Source organism: Macrobrachium nipponense, chromosome 6 (genome assembly GCF_015104395.2).
Source record: "Macrobrachium nipponense isolate FS-2020 chromosome 6, ASM1510439v2, whole genome shotgun sequence".
NCBI classification, from domain to species: Eukaryota; Metazoa; Arthropoda; class Malacostraca; order Decapoda; family Palaemonidae; genus Macrobrachium; species Macrobrachium nipponense.
The window spans coordinates 79,299,288-79,323,643 of record NC_061108.1 but is presented as its reverse complement, the minus strand read 5'-3'; the positions used below and the strand labels follow the sequence as shown (position 1 = coordinate 79,323,643).

The 24,356-nt window shown below is 41.4% G+C and overlaps 1 protein-coding gene across 8 annotated transcripts in view; it reads right to left on the bottom strand.

The window, feature by feature from the left end:
* Nucleotides 1-24,356, bottom strand: part of LOC135216394 (protein tramtrack, beta isoform-like) — a 257,636-nt gene that overhangs the window by 122,273 nt on the left and 111,007 nt on the right. The window lies entirely within an intron of this gene.

Below are 24,356 nucleotides of genomic sequence, written 5' to 3'. Positions count from 1 at the left end.
CTACCACTACCTAATGAAAACACTACTAATTTCCAAAATAAACTAAACTTCCCACTGATTAAAAAAACAATGTATCATAACATTCAAGAGTTCATAATTACTCTGAAACATAAACTGAGTAATACAGCAGAACTCTGTCAAAATTTGCAATTGGTTTCAAATTTACAAGGCTTAATATTGGAACCACCAAACAACCTTCATTATTTATGCGTGTTCTAAAGCCTCAAGTACTTAATGCTAGAGAAATAAAGTACCTCAAGTACTTAATGCCAGAAAAATAAAGTAAGTTTTAAAAACATTGCATATTATAAACAAACCATATATCCTTACATAAACCTGTAACTTCAATATGAGGAGCATGACCAATAATAAAGTATTTACCATGATCTTACACCTCTCAAAAGAGAGAGAGAGAGAGAGAGAGAGAGAGAGAGAGAGAGAGAGAGAGAGAGAGAGAGAGAGAGAGAAACTCCTTCCTACAGTGTAGTTTAGCACCGCTATTCTTTCAGCCACAACTGACATGGCTATGGCTAATTTCACTAAAATAAGGCAATGATCAATATACCTGCAAGACATTTTAAAAATCTATTATACATATAGTACAGTAGTACCTCGGACTTCGAACTTCATCCATTCCAGAAGGCTGGTTGAAATGCAATTTGTTCAAAATATGAAAAATACTTTGCCATAAGAAATAAAGATAACCAGTATAATTCATTCCAGCCTACCCAAAAGTCCCCTTTTTAAATTCCTACTACATATTGTGTATTAATGTGTTAAAAAGTTAAATTAAAAGTGTAAAGTAATAAAACAGTATGTTATACAAAGTAGAATGCTTGGAAAATTTTGTTTTGGGGTACAAGGTATATTTCTGATTGATGAACTGTTTGATTAAAATGGCACACAGCCAGCTGGGACTGAGGGAGGGGAGACAGGACACCCTCACAGAAACCAAAATGGTCACAGTAGGACTAGATTGATAACAAAATAATTTATATTCACATTTTGAAAGGATAAAATCAATAGTGCGTGTGTGTGTATTATGTTAAGAGAGAGAGGAGAGAGAGAGAGAGAGAGAGAGAGAGAGAGAGAGAGAGAGAGAGAGAGAGAGAGAGAAATTTACTAATTCGCAGATTCGCCAATTCACGAAATTTTTTTTGTGGAACTTATCACTAAATTATTAGAGAAAAACTGTATTTTTGTGGATTCTTTCGTCAAGAAGTATTCACTAATGTATTTTCATGACTAGATACTTTGCAAACACATCCTTAATCCCTGAAGTAGGAACATAATTGTATGCCAATTTGCTTTCTGAATTTTCCAAACCAGCCTCTGTTGGCTTTAACTTCACTAACTGCAGAACTTGTAGGCGTTTTCTTACTGTGATCGGCTTGCAACACCTGCCAACACTTTACTACCAGTTTTTTCTTAAATTCTATACAGGCAATCCCCAGTTATCAGTGGGGGTTCTGTTCTTGGTAGGGTGCTGATAAGCAAACACTACCATTAACCAAAACTCTGCAAATGAACACGCTTATGGTGCTGATAACCGGTTAATGGTGCCTCTGCTAAGTATGTTATGGCGCCATAACTCAAGGCACTGATAACCAAAACTTGACGATTTGTGGCGCTATAAATCCCTGTCTAGTACCATAAAACCAGATCGCCATTAACAGAGTCTGCTGATAACCGAGGACTGCCTGTAGTGTTACTCATCATTTTTACAGAAGGGCTGGCACTTGGAACTTTCTTTGGCCCCATGTTGGCTTATTTAGCAGTTGCAATCAAATAAAAAAGCACAAAAAACCACAACAAAAGCAGAATGGGTCACGAGAAAACATGGGATGCTTTGTTTGGGGGCTCGGTATGGGGCTTGGTCACATGGTGGGCCCCAGCGCGAGTGTTTTTAAGTGTACGAAATCTGAGGAAACATATGAAACCCAAGACAAAATTTTGTTGGAAAGTCTATGAAAACCAAGGTTCCACTGTATATATATGTACACTGTATATACAGTGGAACCTTGGTTTTCATACATAATCCATTCTAGAACCTTCCACAAAATCAGAATCCGTTCTAGAACCTTCCACGAAATCAGAAACAATAATTCCCATACGGAATAATGTGAATACAATTAATGTTGTTCCAGACCCACAAAAATATTAACACAAAATATATTTTATAGGGAATAAACACAAGTTTTACATACAGAAAACAATGAGAAATAAATATAAAAGACTAGTGAAATGAATAAGTGAACTTTTAACATCACTCTTACCTTTATGGAAAACACTTGTTAGCGTAGTATGGAAGACTGAGAGGAGGGAAGAGGGAGGAGAAGTTATTGTTTGGAAGGAGAATCTCCCTCCAGAAGGAATTCAGGTATCAAGGACCTATCTGAGATTACTTCTCTTCGTTTTTTACCAGCACTATCTGAGGTTACTTCCCCTCTTCATTTTCACTGGCAGTGGGACCAGCTCAAGAGTTACTGGAACCCTGTTGCACAACAAAACTGTCTAGAGACATTTGTTTCTGGCATTTCTTTAAAATTTGCCTAAAGTTAAAGACAGCATTGTCATTAAACATGTTGGAGACATGGATTACAACTTCTTTGTTGGAATGATAATTCTCCAAATATTTTTTTACATCATTCCACTTTGCAAACATGTCCTTAATCCCTGTAGGCACATTATGTATGCCCATTAGTTTTTTAAAAGTTTTCAAGCCAGCCTCTGCTGGCCTTGAATTCACCAAGAGCAGCGCTTGTTGTAGGAATTTTCTAACTGAGATTGGCATGGGACTTCCTCCAACACTTTGCTACAAGTTCTTTTTTAAATTTTAGTGCTTCTCCCCATTTTTACAGCAAGGGTAGCACTTGGAACTTTCTTTGGCCTCATGATAGCTTTTTTAGCAGTTCCACTCAAATAAAAAAGGACAACACTGACATTTTTTGATAAAATAGTTTTAATTGTACTAAACAGATGGATATGATAGTTCCAAGACATGTCAAACAAGTATATTGTCGTTTTCTTTTGTAAAGTGTTTTACTTTGCATGGAACCAGTGGTTATTCAGCAACAGGACCAACCGCTTTACGTGACTTCCAAACCACGTCGAGAGTGAACTTCTATCCCCAGAAAAGGGATTTTGACGTAGGAAAAATCTATTTCTGGGCGAGGAAGCCGTGTCGCTCCGTGAAATGTGTCCTCTTTAGCACTATTTCTAGTAAAATATTGCTATGATACCAGAGAACTGCTAAATTGGACATGTCAGAAGTCTCTGACTCGCTCACCTAAATAAAAGGTGTCGGTATAGAACTGGGGCGAGTGTTAAACACTACCACAGTAACCCCTCCAATTAGCCTTTTCCTCATCAAAAGACCCTGAAAACGGGGAGCCGACCTATAGGTCACACCCAGCTACCCTGTTGAAGGGGACTGCGGCGTCATTCTTATCGATAGCCTCCCAGCGTTGCAAGCTTTTTTATAGCTATCTGTTCTTTTTATTGGTTTCGTTATTCTTTTTCGTTATGGATCGTCAATCTGCCTCTTCACCCAAGTTAAGTACTGGTTCGCCCTTTTTCTGTATTTAGGGAGTGATTTTGCCTTTCGTTTTGCCTTTATTTAGGATTTTGTTAGGCGTCTCCTCCCGTAACGAGCGGTAGCGAGCCGCCATTACCTCGTTCCCTTGTTTTGTACCAATTTCGAGCGGGCTTCTTTCAGTAATCAGTACCTATATATTTATATTTATATACTCGTAACTTATCGTATTTCAGTATATATTTTCAGTATTTATTTTATTATATCTTGGGTGGCAGTTACTTTTTCGATCTTGTTTGATCTACGTTTATTATGTTCATGATTTCCTGTTTTTCAAGGGGGTCGGCGTTCGTGCACGTTTCTTTGTTTCGTGCTTCATTGTTTATCTATCGTTCCCCCCTTCCCCCTTTTATTTTAGTTTGGTATTTTCCATTCAAGAATTCCCCCTTTTTCTTTTCGTCAGCTTACCGTTTGTTTTCGTTTTGTCGGTGAGCAAGTATTTTTTCCTTGTTGCGCCCACTCTCACCGAGTGGCCTCCATTGCGTTTTATATTTTTCGCCCCTTATTTTCATTACCCCTGTTAAAGCATGTTTTTCCCTTAGCTTTAAGTAATTGATTTTATTTTGTCTATGTATATTTGGGTGTTCGGTCGGCAGCTAGCCTTCATAGGCTTTGCCTGCGTTTTCCTCGTGATCCTTTATTCGCGGGGAATCGCTGGTCACGTGATCGTCCCCCCTTCTGCCCTCCCTCCCTCCCCCTCTCGTGGGACTCCCCGTAGTTGGGTGCCGCTCTCGTTGTTTGTCGCTGACGGCCGGTCCCACAGCTGAGGGGGAGGTGTAGTGGGTCTCCCAGGACCTTGGGCTGGGGAGTGTCGCTTCTTAGCCGACCGCCTCCGGAGTTGTTAGTCGCACTGCGTTTCAGCCTCGGCTTCCGTGGACTGTTGCGCTCTGCTTCTTTCACTCCCGGAGCTTACATCCATCCGCCTAAAACATTCCCTCTCCGCATAAGGCGGGTTTAGATTCCGGCCGCTCCCGGAGTCATTGAGGGTTATGTTTACGGAAGATACTCTTCCGTAGGCGGAGATAGTATATTTGTTATTTTAGTTTTTATTATCATTATTTTTATCTTTATCTTTATTTTTATTTTTATTTTTCTTGCCACGGAACTCGCCCTGAATGGAATGATCGAGAATCCAACTCGCGACCACCGAGGTGGGACGCCAACACCATACCAACCACGCCACTGTGATTGTCAGTTTTCCCCACAGTTTTCAAAAGTCTAGGCAGACCAGAGGATCCAACGTCCATTCCATTGGCAGGACCTGTATTTGACAACTTAGCTTGTCCACCAAAACATTTAGCTTCCCATGGACGAACCTGGTGACTAAACGCGTTTTGTTTCACTCTGCCCAAATGAGATCTCTTGCTGCTTCGTAAAGAGAGAAAGACCGAGTCCCTCCTTACTACTTGACATACGAGAGAGAAGTCATGTTGTTCGCGTAGACTGCTATCGTCTTGTTTTCTACTTCTGATGCCAAGGACTGAAGGCCCAGGTGTATTGCCTTTAGCTCCTTCACATTGATGATATGCAGGGATCTTTGCTCTTGGGACCTTACTCCCGAGATTTCGCTTTGCTCTAAAAGCGCTCCCCATCCCAGGTCTGACACGTCTGAAAAGAAGCTCAGGTTGGGGTTCAGCTGAAAGAGAGACGTGCCTTCCGACAGTCTCTTTTCTGAATTCCACCAAAGAAGGTCCTCTTTTATTTCCTGTGTCATAGGAAAAACATGCAAGTCTGGAAGCTCCTTTCTGTTCCAGCTCGCTTTCAGAAAGAACTACAGGGGTCCAAGATGTAGCCTGCTGAGAAACACAAACTGCTCCATTGATGAATGGAACCCCAACAGACTCATCCAATTGTTGGCCGAGCACTCATTTAAGGCCAGAACTTCTTGAATCTTTTTTTATACAAGAATCTACTCTTTTTCCAGGACGGAAAAACCCGACTATGATCATTCCCAAATATTGAATTTCCTGAGAGGGAATCAACTGAGATTTCTGGGAGTTTATGAGGATTCTTAACTCCCTGTGCTAAAAAGAGAGTATTTTCATGGTCCTCCACACACTGACTCTGACTGGGCTCTTGGGAGCCAGTTGTCTAAATAAAAGGATATTTGTATCTCCTGAAGGTGGAGCCACTTTGCAATGGGAGCCATTACACTGGTAAATACTTGAGACGCCATTGTTAGTCTCAAGCAAAGGGCGCAAAATTGAAAAATCTTCCCTTCAAACACAAACCTGAGATACTTTCTTGACTTGGGGTGGTATGGTAACATAGAAGTATGCATCCTGAAGATCTATGGACATCATCCAATCTCCCAGGCGAATAGATGACAGGACTGTTTGGTTAGTTTCCATCTTGAACTTCATCTTTACGACAAAGGCTTCCAGGGCGCTGACATCCAGGACAGGCCTCCAGCCCCCTAATGACTTGGGGACTACAGAGGTGATTGCAGGACCCTGGAGAGTGACAATCTTGAATGAGTTCTACTGCTCCCTTTCTTACAAGTGAAGTAACTTCTTCTTCCAGAGCCAAAAACCTTTCTGATCCTCTAGAATAACCCATTAAGATGACTGGCGTGCTGACTAGGGGAGGCTTCGTGAGGAAGGGGATAACATAGCTTTGCCTTCCTTCAGAACTTTGACAATTTAAGGTTCTGTCTCTTTTCTCTGCCAAATTTCCCAAAACATTAGAAGTCTGCTCTTGCACTTGTGCAGGGAACGGGGTCCTTATTTGCGAGAGGAGCCCCTAGAAGACATTTTCATGACAGTCCTTACTCGTGAGAGGAGCCCCTCGAAGACGTTGACTGGGCGAGGAGATCCTGTGTACATTTCTTCTTCAGATCTGAAGCAATGCCTAAAACTGTGGCTTCTGGAAACAAGTGCCTCTTATCTAAGGGGAAGTTTAAGTGAGCTGACCTCTGCAAGGAAGTAACCCCCTTCAATGTGTAGGAACACCAAACCTCCCTCTTATTAAGCGTTCCCATCATGTAGAGAGAGGCCAAGTCGTGGGAACCATCCCTAATCCCCTTATTGATACACGAGAGAACTCCCACCAAGTCCACCAGGAGGTTCTCTGAAATCGAAGGGCAAGACCTAATCTTGCGGGCTAGAGTGCCAACAGACCAGTCAAGAAGGTTGAAAACTTTGAATACCTTGAAAAAGTTTTTCAGAAGATGTGCCAACTGAGGCTGAAAACAAAATCTTTGCCAATGAAAACGGCAAGCGTCTGGCTACGTCTATAAGACCAGAAAAATCTCCCTGGAGATTCAAGAAGGTGGAAAACAAAAAGAGGTCTTGCCTTGTTCCCTCTTTTCCACAAGCTAAGTGTCTATCTCTTTAAAGCCTTCTTAGCCGAGGAATACAAGACCATCTTCGGCACATTCGAGGGGTTCGAGGAAGGCATATCCGTAACAAAAGTCGATTCGGGAGACGACAGAGAAGTTGGCATGAAACAAAGACGGATATGTGGTGAGCTGGAACTTTAATAAAGCCACATATGCTGAAGAGGGAGCCTCTTGCTCCTCAGTAGCTTCATCTTCAAATGAAATAAGGGAATGATCCACATCTGCAGGAGCCTGAGGTGTGGTCACATCAACCTGAGTGTGTGTTGAAACAGCCTCTACAGGAGTTTGCAGCTCTGAAGCGTCTTGAGGCATCCGAGGAAATGATGATGAGAGAGCTTCGACCACTACTGGCACTACATGAACTGTTGAGGGCACTTGCTGCATCGTCTTGGGTGCTAACGGAGTCATTGGAGTTTGAACTGAAGAAGGAGGCTTATTCAGTAAAAACAGAATACTTTCGAACTTCGACTGAATGGGATCTACTGTCTCAACAGTAGAAGTAGCAGAAGCAGCAGCAGCAGGAACCAAGGAAATCGATGGGCTCTCCTGCGCGAAGCAAGCAGGCGCTAACTGATGCATGACAGAGGGGAGCTTGGGCACTGATGGGCGCTTGACTACATCCGATGGATGCTCCTGCAAGACACAAGCATGTGCTAATTGATGCCTGATTGAAGGGAGCTCTGGAGCCAATAGGTACTTTACTACATTCGACGACGAGAGCACAGACTGCTCTGTAAATACAGGAGGAGTATTACACACAACAGATACAGGAGCTTGAAGAGGAGCCGAAGAGCAACGACAAGCCTTGGGCACCGGAAGAGTGTCAACTTCCAGGAGGCAGTCGGAAGAAAAAATGCTCTGGACTTTTCCAATCACTGCAAGAAGGGCATGGATCTCTAGGCTTCCTAGTAGGAACCACTGGAGCTGCATCAGAAGCACCTCTCTTCAACAGCCGAGACTTGCTTCCTGAATGCCACTGGTATCGTGAAGAGGAGTCTTCCAACTTGACAATCTGTGCACATCCAAGGAGAGACCTTTCCAACGGCTCTCCGTTGCAACCTGGGAACCGACAACAGATTGAACTGCTCATGGTCAGACCCCAATGACCCCATCTCATCGTGCACGTGGCTCCTCTTGTTGGACAAAATAGTCACACCCTTGGAAGGTGTAGCTGCTTTGATGGCTTCCTTCTGCTTAAGGATGATGCCTATCGTCAACGGATTTCGGCCGTATTCCTTAACGATCACACTCAACCGCATGCCCGACTTCATATTTCTTGATAATTTTTTTTGTCTCCATAGAAAGCATCCTCTTCTTTCTGTGAACTTCAGCAATTTTCTTGGGACCCATGACTATACTGTACGTAGTTAAGTTATGTAGTATACTAATTAAGTTCTCACACAACACGACAAAGCAAAATCACTAACACGAATTTACGTTAACAAACAAAATCGTATATGTGAACGCACGAATTCCGCGTGTACGATAATGCTTTTGCGACAAATTGGCCGAAGAACACCTTTACGTAGAGCACAATGGGAGATATGCTGACCAATAGGTAAGCAGGATCTTACAGCGAGTCTACTCAGTTGGCGGCGCGTGAGTTTTAAAAATGTTCTCGGTGGTCCAGGTGAATCTTGGGACTTTACAGCAACAACCTTTCGTAAGCTGAACTATTTTCGTATGCAGCGGCAAAAAAATCTTTGTATGTATTTGCTTTCATAACTTGAATTTTTCTTAAGTTGGGACTTTCGTAAGTTGAGGTTCCACTGTGTGTATGTATGTATGTATGTATGTATGTATGTATGTATGTATGTATGTATGTATGTATGTATGTTATGTATATATATATATATATATATATATATATATATTAGAATATATATATATATATATATATGTATATATATATATGTATGTATATATATATATTATATATATATATATATAATATATATATATATATATATATAGAATTTTATATATATAATATATAATATAATATATATATAGGTATATATATATATATATATATATATATATATATATATATATATATATATATATATATATATATAGATATATGTATATGATATATATATATATATATATATATATATATATATACAATATATATACACATATAGATACATATATATGTATAAATACTATATATATATATATATATATATATATATATATATATATATATATATATATATATATATATTTACTATATATATATATATATATGTATATGTATATATATATATATATATATATAGTATATAATATATATATATATATATATATATATATATATATATATATATATATATATATATAATATGTATATATATACATAATATATAATATATATATATTATGTATATATATATATATATATATATCTATATATATATAGATATATATATATATATATATTATATATATATAATATATGGCGGCCCGCGGTTAAAGGCGCAATCACTCAGCGGCGAATTGGTTTTACGGCTGTCGTCAGAAATATTTATTAAAAAGAATAAGTTATTTTTACAGCACAATTTTCAGTTAACAGCGCCGCTAGTGCCATTGTCTAACGAGTTCATACATTTGTGGAAATACCGTTCAGACCATAAAGGTTATGCAAATTATATTAACAAATTTTATGGAGAGTTATTTCATAGGTACTAGGGTAAAATATATGCCTCCGACGCTGTTCTATGCCAGAAATATCGAGTACATAAGTGCAAATTTAGCTATGAATGTGTCGATTTATAAATGTTCATGCTTTAATGTTTAAAATGTGTATGAAAATGTATTACGTATAGGGTATTTTTATTTCTACACAGAAATATGATACGCTTTCGAAACTGCCCTTCACATGTTATCAAATACGATGTTTTTTCATGTTCTTTCTTGTGAGCGCTGCCTGCCGCTCTTCCGAAATATCGAGTTAAAAAAAGGTGGAAATTAGCGATCGATGTGTCGATTTTATAAATGTTCATGCTTTCATGTTTAAAATGTGTATGAAAATGTATTACGTTTAGGGTATTTTTTTATTTCTGTGCAAAAAATATGATAAAAAGGCAGCTTTTGAAACTGCCCTTCATGTTATCAAATATGATATTTTTTCATGTTCGTTCTTGTAAGCCGCCGTCTGCCACTCTTCCGAAAATATAGAGTTCAAAGCAGTGCAAATTTAGCGATTGATGTGTCGATTTTTTAAATGTTTATGCTTTTATGTTTAAAATGTGTATGAAAATATATTACGTATAGGTTATTTTTATTTTTGTACATAAATATGATACAAATTAAGGCAGCCTTTGTAACTACTACGCTCCACGTTGTCAGGGGATGTTTTTTCATGTTCGTTCTTGTCCGCCACTGTTCCAAAAAATGCATGGTGTTATTTTATTAATTATGCATCTTTTCCATAAATCATTTGAAAAGTCATACATTACTACCCTGTATCCAATAATATTGTAGGTATTCTCATATTACTGTATTGTAAAATACTATGGCAAATCTAAGCCAGTATTCCGCGGAGTGGCCAATGTTGTGGTTTGAAATCAGCTGATGGTGAATACGAGTTTGTTTCGTCATATTTAATGTAATTCTGGGTGAATTCTCTTCCTTCTAGTTAGCATAAACGAATATCTAGATACTTGCCTTATATGAGACAAGATTATTTTTCCTTATACAACGTGTTTTTAGGTGGAAATATGAATTGAATATGTCTCGTGAATGTGAACTACTTTTTTTTCGTTAACAGATTACGTTGGCGGCATGTTTATTGCGTAAAAGAATTACGTGATTCTGTTTGCAATTCTCCTTTATATCATCGTAATACGAACTTTACGTTATTTATCTTATGTCGGCGTGAATCCAACAGTAAAATGTGTTCTTTCAAGCACAGTAGTTTTGATTAAAATTATTTTATCTCAATTTTATCTACGGTTGTGCTTGATGGCATACGTTTACTGGATTTAGCCTTGTTGCCGATGTACGATAATAGTCATTAGCAGCTTGAACAGTTTTCTCAACTTCACTTATAACTAGGTTTCAATTTAACAGTATTTTTCCCGATTGATTTTTTATCTATAGCGAATAAAGTTATTACATTAAGATATCTCAGTTCTATTCTACATATCCCCATTTATAACAACTACGGTAATAGTGTACTGTAGTACGATGATTGAAATACAAGCCAAATGGATGTTATCCCATGCGGTAGTACTTAGAAGAAGAACAAGAAGAAAAAAAAAAAAAAAAAAAAAAAAAAAAAAAAAAAAAAAAAACTCGTTTCTCGTTCGGTTCTTCATGGCTGTCACACGTTCACGCAACGAGTATAAAGTTTAAAAATGTTATTGTTATTATACAATTAAGTTTGTTCAATACTTACCTGGCAGAGATATATATAGCTGTATTTTCTGACGTCCGACAGAAATTTCAAAACTCGCGGCACACGCAGTGGTTGGCCAGGTGGTAGTGGAGTACCCATTCCGCCCGCATGGGAGGCGGACATCAGGACCAATTCCCATTTTCTATTCATATTTTTTAAATTAATGCCTCTGTCTCCTGAGGGGAGGAGGGGGGCGGGGCACTTTAATTATATATCTGCCAGGTAAGTATGAAACAAAACTTAATTGTATAATAACAATAACATTTTGTTCATTCCACTTACCTGACAGATATATATATAGCTGAATCACACCTTCGGGATGGTTGGGAAAAGACAGAATAGGATTTTTGGGAAACTAACATTAAGTAGATGATATACTCTTGGTTCCTTACCTGTTTGCAAAGTAGACTATGTGATTACTGTCACGTAAGGCTGCTTTTTGCTTAATTACAGAGTTTTGCCCAGCCAGGTGGAGACACCTGTAGTGCTGGTGCGCTCTGGATGATCTGTCAACGGGTGCGAGACCTCAGCGTGACAGGATCATCGAGGCCATACAAAATGAGGGGCACGAAGCAAAAACTGACCACCACCTGACCAACTATACACAAACCCCTTAAAACTAGCTAACGGATGGGGAGATCTTCACATAAGACTCCCACACCGAACCTAAAAAAACACAACAACTAACTTAACCTAACTAAGGAATAGGGAAAGAGCTACTCCGTACCCCCAATCACTGTGTCCGCGAGAAAAACGTATGGCCCCAGTGCATTGCAATCGTCACAAAGATCGTTCTCAAACAAATCCCTTAGGTAATTGGGTGAGGCGAAGACGGAGTTTTGCTCCTCCAAAAGGTACAATCGAGGATGTCCTTGATTGACATGTTCTTTTGGAAGGCAAGAGAGGGTAAGCGACGGCTCGTACTTCGTGCGCTTTTACTCGGGAAGAAATCTCAAAATTCAAGTCATTCTGGAAAGATGAATGAGCCTCCCGAATGGTGTCCCCTTAGAAGAAAGCCATGCATTCTTTGATAAAGGTAACTCTGGGGCTGGCCTCTCACAGAGCACCAGAGGTTACCTGAGGGACCTCTAACCTCTTTAGTTCTATGCACGAGAAAACTTGAGAGCCCTTACCGCGGGCAAAAGACTCTCTCTGGTTCTTGGCCCACCAGACTTGACATACCTTTGATTTCAAAAGTCTTCGGCCAAGGGTTTCGAAGGATTTTCATTCTTCGCCAAGAAAGATGGGTTCAATGAGCAGACAGCATTGTCCCCTTTGAAGCCCATTAACTTGCTAAACGCTTGAATTTCACTAACTCTCTTAGCCTCGCAAGAGAAGTTAGGAAAAAGAGCCTTCCTTGTCAGATTCCGAAGAGACGCTGTCTGAAGCGGTTTCGAAAGTGTTTGACATAAGGAATTTCAGGACTACATCCATGATTCCATGAAGGTGGTCTCATTTGCGGAACCTTCGAGGTCTCGAAAGACTTCAAAAGGTCATGAATATCCTTGTTGTCAGACAGGTCTAGGCCTCTGTGCCTAAAAACCGCTGACAAAATGCTTTTATATCCCTTGATGGTAGGGACCCGCTAATTTCTGCACATTTTCTGAGAAATAAAGCAGAAATCAGCTATCTGGTTCACAGAGGTCGAGGAAGAGGAAACTCCTTCCTTTTTACACCATGCCCTGAAGCGGAAGCCCCACTTCGACTGGTAAACAGCTCTTGTGGAAGCACGTCTCGCATGTGCCGATTGCTCTCGAGAAGCAGCTGCCCTTCGAAAAACCTCTCGCTCTGGCCAAACTTTTCGATAGTCTGAAACGCAGTCGACTCAGACGGAGAGGTTTTTTGTGAAACCTTTCGAAGGGCGGCTGTTTTGAGTAATAATCTTTCCTCCAAGGGCAATGTCCTTTGGAAAGTCTACAAGGAAAGACATGACCTCTGTGAACCATTCTCCTTCTTTGCTGGCCGCCACATCGGAGCGATCAGGGTTAGCCTTGTCCCTTCCAGGCCAAGGAGGCAAACTTCCTCATGACTTCCCCCACCCCAATCTTGAATGGTGGGAAGGCATAAAGGTCCAGGCCCACCCGTCCAATTCCACCCCAGCAACGCGTCCCACCCCCCGCGATGCCTCTGGATCCAGGACCGGGGAGCAGTAAAGAGGAAGTCTCTTGTTCCTTGACGTTGCGAATAAGTCGACCAGTGGACGTCCCCACAGCGTCCATAGGTCTCACAAACCGTCCTCGTGCAAGGTCCATTCCGTCGGGAAGGACTTGGTCCCGACGACGAGAAGGGTCTGCCCTGACGTTTTGCACACCTGCAATGAATCTCGCAGGATCGTTAACCTCTTTCCTTTTTTGCCCCACAGCAGAATCTCTCTCGCTAGGGAGTACAACGCCCTGGAGTGTGTACCTCCCTGGTTTTTTTAAATAAGCGAGTGCTGTGGTATTGTCCCGAGTTTATCTGAACAATCTTGTTCTCCAAACTCTTCTCGAAGAACTGCAGGGACAGAATACTGCTGCCAGTTCTTTTACATTTATATGCCAGGCTACCTGGTTTTTCCCCCTCTCCAGGAGCCTGACACTCCTTCCCCCCTAGTGTTGCTCCCCATCCTGTGATGGAAGCTTCTGAAAACAACACTAGTCGGGGCTCAAAAGACTTAGGGACACACACCTCTCGACAGCTTCTGAGGGTCCAACCACCATCTTAGGTGGTTCTTGATTCGAAATCGATATCCTCAATACTGCATCGAGATCGTCTCTTTTGCCTTCCACTCGTCTGCCAAGAAGAATTGATAGGCCTGATGTGCAGTCTTTCCCAAGGAAACAACCTTTCCAGCGAGGAAATGGTCCCCCAGCAGACTCATCCATTTCCTCGACGAGCAAGTGCCTTCCTTAGAAAGGCTGAGAATCTCTTTTCCTAAGCCTAGCTGCTGACGTTCCTGGGACGGAAACGCTCGAAAAGCCACTGAATCCATCTGAATCCCCAGACACGATGGACTGTGTTGGGGTCAGATGCGACTTTTCGAGGTTTTGACCAGAAAGTCCCAGGGACTTCGCTAAGGCTAAAGTGAACTGCAAGTCCTTCAGACACTTCTCTCTCGACGACGCCCTGATCAGCCCCAGTCGTCGAGGTATAGGGAAAAACCTCTTATTCCCCGAAGAGTGTAGCCATTCGCGCTACGTTCTTCATCACTACTGTGAAACCACCATCGGAGCCGTGGGTCAGTCGAAGCACATCGCTCTGAACTGCCAACTTTGTTGTTCAAGACAAATCTTAGATATTTTTCCTTTGAGAAAGAGTGGATCGGGATGTGGAAGTACGCGTCCTGCAAGTCCAAGGATACCATCCAGTCGCCCGGTCTCAAGGCCTCCCAGAACAGAATGAGGCGTCTCCCATCGTGAATTTTATCTTTTCCACGAAAAGATTGAGCCTGCTTACATCTAGAACTGGACGCCAACCTGACGACTGCTTTGGTACTAGGAAGATTCTGTTGTAGAAACCTGGCGACCGCAGGTCCGCGACTTGTTCCACCCCGCTCTTTTGTCGATCATCTGTTGAAGGAGATCGAACAAGACTTTTCTTTCTTTTCTCCTTGGTAGGATGGAGGAAAGGTCTCTGGGAGGTCGTAGAAAGAGGAGGAAGATCTAAAAAGGGGATCTTGTACCCTGCTTCCACTGATCTTGAGGGGACAAGAGCCGTCTCTCTCTCTCGCTCCCGCAAAATACTTCAGTCTGGCTCCGACTGGTGTCTGAAGGACATGCTTTTTCACTTGGGAAGGCTTTGGTTTAAAGAAGCTTCTTTCCTCGTGAAAACCCTCTCTCGAGGAGCTGCTCTCAGAGGGGGGAGCCCCACGAAGGGCTTTACTTTCTTGGCGGTGGACCGAACTGCAGCCGAAGATGTTTGAAGGTCCGGCCGACCGTCTTGTAGAATGGGCCAAAAGATCCTGAGTAGCCTTCTCTTGTAGGCTGTTCGTCAGGTCCTTTACCAAGTCTGGGGGAAGAGATGGTTCGAAGAGGCGAAAACAACAAAAGTCCGCTTTTCTGAGCTGGCGTCACTGACCGAGCTGTGAAGTTGCACAGCAAAGCTCTCTTTTTAACAAAGCTGTCCCAAAGTGAGATACTAGCTCTTCCGAACCATCCCTGACCGGCTTTGTCCATACATGCTACACGCTGGACAGCTCCCCCAGGACTAAGAGATTCTGGGCTTTCTCGCTTGTAAATCCGAACTCCCAACACCAATCAAGGAAGTTGAAGACTTCCAGCGTCCTAAGCGACCTTTCAGATGATTGGTCCTGTCTCCGACGCGGTCCAAGTTACCTTGGCAGAGGGTAAAAGTGACCTCCTCTGTAAGGTTCTACAAGGCTGGAGAAAATCTCCTTGAGCCGACGAAGGATACGAACTCCACTTCGTCCTTGGTCTTATACCAAATGCCTCCTTTACCACTAAGTCTAGTAGGCGGCAAGGCGAAGGTCGTCTTGCCTTGGTCTCTCCTTCTTATCATCCAGTCCTGGAGCTTCTTAAAAGCACGTTTCGTCGATAGAGAAGTCTTCATCTCTACGAACTCCCGGGTATTTTCCCCGTTTTCGATGAAGAAACTGTGAAGGAGGAGACGTGGGAGCTGCGGGCTGAAATTTGTCCTCAAAAGAAGAAAACGCAAGAGTCTGGACTAGGACTTTGTAATCCGAGGTAGAAGGGGCTGTAGCAGGTTCATCTTCACCCGATTCAGCCGAACTACCCCAGTTCTCCTTCTTCTCTCAAAGGAAGAGGAGAACGTCTGTCAGGCGAAGGCGTCCTATTGGCGGTTCTTAGCAAAGATCAAAGGGGACCCCTCTCCTTGCAAGCTGCAGCCTTATCACTGCTGTCTTCTTTCTGACGCTTACTGCTCGCTGATGGAAGAGCGTCCTGAGGCGGACAAGCGTCTTCCGCGGCAGTCCCCGCCCCACCTACCCGAGAAGCGTCTTTAACCTCTCTTCGCTGGCATACGTTGCCTGAGCGCGTAACAAAGTGTCTGGGGTAAGAATTCTTGTTCAGAATCCCCGAAAGCGTCTTGAAAGGAGGCCTGGACGTCCTGGCGAAAAACCTCCCTGCCAAGCGTCCTGTCTAGCTTCCTGGAGAGCGGCCTGCCGATCGTCCTGTGTAGCGTCCTGGCGAGCGTCCCTGACGAACGTCCTGCCTAGCTCCTGCCCAAAGCGTCCTGACGAACGTCCTGCCGAGCGTCCTGAACGAACGTCCTGCCTAGCGTCCTGCCAATCGTCCTGACGAACGTCCTGCCGAGCGTCCTGACGAACGTCCTGGCCTAGCGCGAGCGTCCCGACAAGCATCTTGCCGAACGTCCTGCCGAGCGTCCTTGCACAAAGCGTCTTCAAAAACGGTCCTGTCGTAACGTCCTTCTATAAGACGAACGCGGATAGGCGAATCGCTGAAGGAGAAGGCGATCGCGAACGAGACGCAGGAGGCGAGGCACGGAGACTGCTTAGTCCTCTTTACAGGCAGTCTAAGGTCCTTCCTCCGCTTAGGCTCGACTGCTGCTGGCAAGTCCTCTGAGCCATAAGCGAGGATAGCTGGTCCTGAAGGGACAAAAGAATGTTCTTTTCGTTGGAGAAGAAAAAATGAGACGAGGAAGCAGATCTGGTCCTGTGAGAAGACGAGGGGCGAGGGGACGCCTCCTTCCATTCTCAAGGAACAGCTACCTGTTTTTCCTCCAGGTGTACGCGCCTGTGCGCGCAACCTAGCGTCCTCATCGGAGGAGATCCTACCTCTCTTCTGAGGAGGAAAGACATCATAAGCGTCTTCCGACGAAAGCTGCGAAAGAGGACGTGGAAGCCGTCCTCCGCAAGAAACGGTCCTCTTAACGGACGAGAGTCTCTCCGAGCGCTCCACCCCCTTGCGCGGGGAGGGGGGACGCTTCGGAGGACGAAAAGCAATCCTTCAAGACGCGTGCCTCGTGCAAACGGTCCCTTGGCAGCCTGGGTCTTTTTGCCTACATGGTCTGCCGAAAGGGACGCCCAGAATCGGTGGGAAGCCCCCGTAAACCCTCGGTGTTGGCGCTTTCGACATACCTCCTCCCTGGGTCTTGGGAGTCTGATAGAGGTCTAGGCCTAGAAGCATTATGGGCCGATCTGACGCCCCCTCCACAACACTGGGGCACGATCACACACTTGCACCGAGCCAAGGTTCCAAGGCTTTTCACTTTGGTCTCCAGAGTGCGAAGGGACTCCAAAATCATAGAGAGAGCATCCGCTCCTCCCGACACATAATCAGAGCCCGAAGGCAACACACGTTTTAGGGTTGTAAACACTACAGGGTTAGTGCAGGAGAAACGTTAGTCCTTACCTTTGGAAGAACTCCTTGAGGAAGACCTCCTGATCCTATCGCGCTCCAATTTAAGGCGATAGGACTCATATGATCTCCATTCATCATCAGTTCCAATCCTTCACATTCCTTGCACCGATGATCAATCAAAACAATGAAGCCCCCCCCCCTACAACTCCATACTGTGTGGGGGTCTACCGAGCTTTTCGGTAGCCTCACCTTACAATCAGCACTCACCACATCTGAAACTCTTGACGCACCCACCCTTGATCCAACACCGACATATCTTATAGAGAAAATCAATCCAAAATCAAAAAAGGTCGGTCCACTATCGCGCATGCCAATTCAACAATCAATTTCCCCAAAATACAACAAAATCAATCAGATACTTAGAAACGAGTCAAATTTCCAAAAAAATCCTGAGCAACGAGGTTCTGTAAACCATCAGATGTTTACCGGACGGAGGCGACAGAAAAAAATATGAATAGAAAATGGGAATGGTTCCTGATGTCCGCCTCCCAGCGGCGGGGGGAATGGGTACTACCACCTGGCCGCCCCCACTGCGTTTACCCGCGAGTTTTTGAAATTTCTGTCGGACGTCAGAAAATACAGCTATATATATCTGTCAGGTAGTGGCATGAACAAACCATACTTTCATCATTCTCTTTTGCTGTTATTTTGAACTTATGTAACTAGAAGATGGGAAATAAAGTTAGGCTATAGTAATTTGTCTTATCATAAAAATCGGACTATCGTAGACGAAATTATCGTAACTTAAACACTACAGCTACCTTTACACTGTATAAACCTTATTTATTATCTTTACATACTCTAGACACCCAAAGGATTTAAGCAAGGCTTTTTTCACTTTACAGTATTTATAATGCTGTAATGTACTGTACAGTACTACTGTACAGTAAATTTGATAGTACTATACTGCATAAATATAATTTTACTTATTGCGCCATTGTGGGATTACGGCGCCTTTACTGGTCTAGTTTCGAAAGAAGGTGTGCAGCGGCCGTAGGCTTTACAATCGCTTAGCAGTGAAAATCACTTAGCATCGGCGGCCAAGAACGGAATCCCTGCCGCTAACCGAGGGCCGCCTGTGTGTGTGTGTGAATATATATATTATATATATATTATAGATATATATATATATATATATATATATATATATATAAATATAATTATATGATAATAGTACTACTGTACAGTAAATTTGATAGTACTATACTGCATAAATATAATTTTACTTATTGCGCCATTGTGGGATTAAGGCGCCTTTGACTCGTCTAGTTTCGAAAGGTGTGCAGCGGCTGCAGGCTTTACAATCGCTTAGCAGTGAAAATCACTTAGCGTCGGCCAAGAACGGAATCCCTGCCGCTAACCGAGGGGCCGCCTGTATATATATAATGATATATACAGGTCACGGGTTAACGACGGGTCCAGCTTACGACATTCGAGGTTACGACGCTTTTTTTCTTAAATATTCATTGAAAAAATCCGCCCTGGGTTTAACGACGCTGACGCTTCCGACGCTCCAGAGTTAACGACGCTTTTTAAAAAAAACGCATACTATGATAAGAGTCCTTTATAGTTTAGCACAGTATGTTAATAAAAATAATTTTTTGGTTAGATTACAACAAAAATTTTGAGGTTATGAAGATTTTCGACACTTTTTAAGTCGTATTTTTTAAATTTTTTTAGTGACGCCTCATATGCGGAACTAGTTTCCGAGCGAATGAATACACTAGCTTGGGATGCGCAGTTTATAACAGCCCCAAAACAGCGCAAATAATGAAAAATCATTGCTGTTTCCAGTATATTAATTAACAAAACTAAGTTTCTGGTTAGATTACAACGCAAATTCCAAGGTTACGACAGTTTTTTGTTTTTTTTTTATGCTTTTAACGATACCCCAATACGCAGAACTAGTTTCTGAGCGGAGGGCGCATAAATTTTAATTTACGCTATAAACTGTATGGTACCATACTCAAGGATTAGGAACGCATTCTCAAAACAGTATACATATCCTTTAATACAAACAGCAAAATATCAATTAAAACATTATTTCACTTAGAGAATCCATTTATACTCTACTTAAACTTGATATGAAAAACAGTTTCTCTCTTCTCTCCATCCTCCTCGCTCTCTCTCTCTCATCTCTCTCGCTCTCTCTCTCTCTCCTCTCCTCTCTCTCTCTCTCTCTCTGTATTTTCCGACGAAATAATCAGTATTTAGTGTATTTTGATGTTTATTTTATTTTTTCATGACTAAATACATTTTTTATAATACAAAAATGATTTACTAATTTCAAATATTAATTTTGATTAATACTGTATTAGTAGTTTAATAAAGTTGAAATGCATATCAACATAAAAAAAAAATAATAATCTCTCTCTCTCTCTCTCTCTCTCTCCTCTCTCTCTCTCTCTCTCTCTCTCTCTCTCTACTACATGTATGTTCTTTGTATGATAAATAAATTATTTACTATTTTCAAATATTAATATTAATTTATACAGCAATAATATCAATTCAAAATTAAAGAAAATGATTTTTCCCATAGTGACTTTGAGAAAAAGATTTTAGCTTGTATATATTTAAAAAAAAATGGAATAATGAAGGAAATCCCAGTCTTCTTCAAGTAACTTCCAGTAACCCTTTTCTCAATGATCCAGGTACTAAAAAAACTGTCAGCATATCAAGTTCTGTGACAGCCACGAAGGGGGAAGAGGAGGGGGAGCTGGACTGTTGCATCACGTGTTTTCATGAAAGAAATTCTCTCTCTCTCTCTCTCTCTCTCCTCTCTCATCTCTCTCGTCCTCTCTCTCTCTCTCTCTCTCTTCTACTCATTCTCTCATTTACTGAGACTCGAGATTTTTTTATGTACTTGTACTATTGTTTTTTTTAATACTTTCAAATAATAATTACTAATAATAATAATAATAATAAAATAATAATAATAATAATTAGACTAAGAAAGCCCTTCGACATGATACCACACACATGGATAATAGAATGCCTGAAAATATATGGGGGCAGAGGAAAACACCATCAGCTTCCTCAAAATACAATGAACAACTGGGAATACAATACTTACAAGCTCTGGAATAAGACTAGCAGAGGTTAATATCAGGAGAGGATCTTCCAGGGCGACTCACTGTCCCCACTACTCTTCGTAGTAGCCATGATTCCATGACAAAAGTACTACAGAAGATGGATGCCGGGTACCAACTCAAGAAAAGAGGCAACAGAATCAACCATCTGATATTCATGGACAACATCAAGCTGTATGGTAAGAGCATCAAGGAAATCGATATCCTAATCCACACTGTAAGATTGTATCTGGGGACATCAGGATGGGAGTTTGGAATAGGAAAAAAATGCACCTTAGTCAACATACAAAAAAGGCAAAGTACGGAGAACTGAAGGGATAAAGCTACCAGATACCGAGCAACACAAACACCATAGATGACGACAGGATACAATACCTGGGAATAATGGAAGGACAAGAGAGGGAAGGACAGAATCAGCAAAGAACATATCAGGAGACTCAAGGCGATACTCAGTCAAAACTCAACGCCGAAATATGATAAAAGCCATAAACACATGGGCAGTGCCATATCAGATACAGCGCAGGAATAGTTGGATGGACGAAGCAGAACTCCGCAGCATAGATCAGAAAACCAGGAAACATATGACAACACACAAAAGCACTACACCCACGAGCAAATACGGACGACTATACATTACACGAAAGAAGGAGGGAGAGGACTACTAAGTTTATAGGACTTCGTCAACATCGAAAAACAGAGCACTGGGGCAATATCTGAAACCAGTGAAGACGAGTGGGCTAAAGAGTGCATGGGAAGAAGGACTAATAAAAGTAGACGAAGAACCCAGAAATACAGAGACAGGAGAATGACAGACAGACCGGGACTGGCACAACAAGCCAATGCACGGACAATACTGAGACAGACTAAAGCAACTAGCCAGCGATGGACACATGGCAATGGCTACAGAGAGAGCTAAAGAAGGAAACTGAAGGAATGATAACAGCGGCACAAGATCAGGCCCTAAGAACCAGATAGTTTTCAAAGAACGATAGACGAAAATAAACATCTCTCCCATATGTAGGAAGTGCAATACGAAAAATGAAACCATAAACCACATAGCAAGCGAATGCCCGGCACTTGCACAGAACCAGTACAAAAAGAGGCATGATTCAGTGGCAAAAGCCCTCCACTGGAGCCTGTGCAAGAAACATCAGCTACCTTGCTGTAATAAGTGGTACGAGCACCAACCTGAGGGAGTGATAGAAAACGATCAGGCAAAGATCCTCTGGGACTATGGTATCAGAACGGATAGGGTGATACGTGCAAACAGACCAGACGTGACGTTGATTGACAAAGTTCAAGAAGAAAGTATCACTCATTGATGTCGCAATACCATGGGACACCAGAGTTGAAGAGAGGAGAAAAAATGGATCAAGTATCGAGAACTGAAAATAGAAATAAGAAGGATATGGGATATGCTAGTGGAAATCGTACCCATAATCATAGGAGCACTAGGCACGATCCCAAGATCCCTGAAAAGGAATCTAGAAAAACTAGAGGCTGAAGTAGCTCCAGGACTCATGCAGAAGTGTGTGATCCTAGAAACGGCACATATGTAAGAAAAGTGATGGACTCCTAAGGAGGCAGGATGCAAACCCGGAGCCCCACACTATAAATACCACCCAGTCAAATTGGAGGACTGTGATAGAGCAAAAAAAAAAATATAATAATAATAATAATAATAATAATAATAATAATAACTGTATAATTACAAAATTCATATGTGATAGTATTTTAAAGAAATACAATACGTACTAATCTATCCATGTCACTTTTAATTAAGGTTAACTCTCTCTCTCTCTCTTTTTTGCCACACAAGATAATAATGGTCATAGTGGTAACTCCCTCCCTCTCTTTCGCTGGAAGCGTTAATAAGTATTTTTTGAGAGAACAGAGAGATAACCACACTCTCTCTCTCTCTCTCTTCTTTTACCGACGATGAAAAGAATTTTTATGGTACTAGTATGTAAAATGTTTATTGATAATTCAGTTATTTAATAATAATAATAATGATAATAATAAAACTTTAATTACAAAATTCATAATGGTCGTATTTTAAAGAGATGAAAATGACCTTTCCATTTCACTTGTAAGGATAATTCCTCTTTCTTACTGAGATGAGAGAATTTTTATGGTAGATGCACGTGTTTATTTATTTTCAATAATAATAACTAATAATAATAATAATAAATAATAATAATAATAGAAGTAAGTAATAATACGATAACTAATTTCAAAAGAAAATTCTTCCTTCTTCTTTTTCTGTATCAATTTCCCTATCTCATAACTCCAGTGAGCTTAACAATGCCATACAATGGTCAACGAATTTAATGGTTTTATGTAATCTCTCTCTCTCTCTTGTATTTTAATGAAAATATACAGTAATTTGTGAATACACAGTGTTGCACATGAAAACAGTAAAATAGTGATAATTTTAGAGATACGGCTCTAAGAAAAATTGCAAATTAGTGAAATTTTCCCTGTGGACATGTTTTCAAGAACGTTGTTCCGGCTTACGACGATTTTCGGGTTACGACGCGTCTTAAGAACAGAACCTCCGTCGTAACCCGGAGACTGCCTGTATGTATATATATATATATTCGTTAAAAGCAATTGCTTTAGTGGCATCAATAAGTTTCTTGCAGGTATCTTCATACCGACGAAGTTTTTTCCGATTCTCGTTCGTCAATTTCTGGTGAAATATACGCAGACTTCCTTCTTCCATTTATTGAATTTTGTCACGACAGCTGTTTCGCCTTATGGCATTATCAAGCGACTACTGACTTACAATCTGACCTTTCGGCCTATTTATCTCATCGTGTGGGAGGTATGACCTCGAGGTATGGGTACTGGTTAGTCTAGGGATTAACAGCTTAAGGGCGTTGTTTTAGTTACAAAGAATATAAGGACATATGTACTGCGACATAAGATGAAAGTTTAAAACAGTGGTTAAATAAATATTCAAAATACAATGCCATGTGCTAGAGTTTCCTTAAATGTGTGTTTAAAATTTAATATGTTACATGTTGGTTTTAGATAAAAATTACAAAATTACATACAGGAATGAAAATGAATATAGAAATCGAAAATACGGGAGTACAAATATATGTATATATTTTATAGCATGCATAAAGTACAACGAGATAATTTCTGTTTATACATAAATGTGTATGATTTAAATTTGAGTGTGTGTGTGTATGTGTGTGTATGTCTAAAATGGTCTACGTTGGTTAACGGTTTGCTGATTCGTGTTGGGCGGGGTCTCAGCGACCTGAGTAAGGATGTTACTTGACTTTCGCTGACGCTGGGTCTTTCTCATGCCTTCCAAGGGGCGCGCTGTCTGGTCCCTGTTGGCTGGGTATTCCTCTCCTGCTGGAGGGAGTATATGGTCCGATTCTTGTTGGACGTTCAAGGTCGGCTTCTGAATAGCGATGCTCACTGCTTCCGTTATTAAGAGGCGACCGTAGTTGTTGTCTTCTCGTGTGTACGACCTGGGGTGCCTTCTATGAGCTCTTGTAGAGATGGCTTCCTGTCGTGAACATCTATGTAATGTTGATGGATGGCCCCTTGATTTCTATGAGCCAGCAGA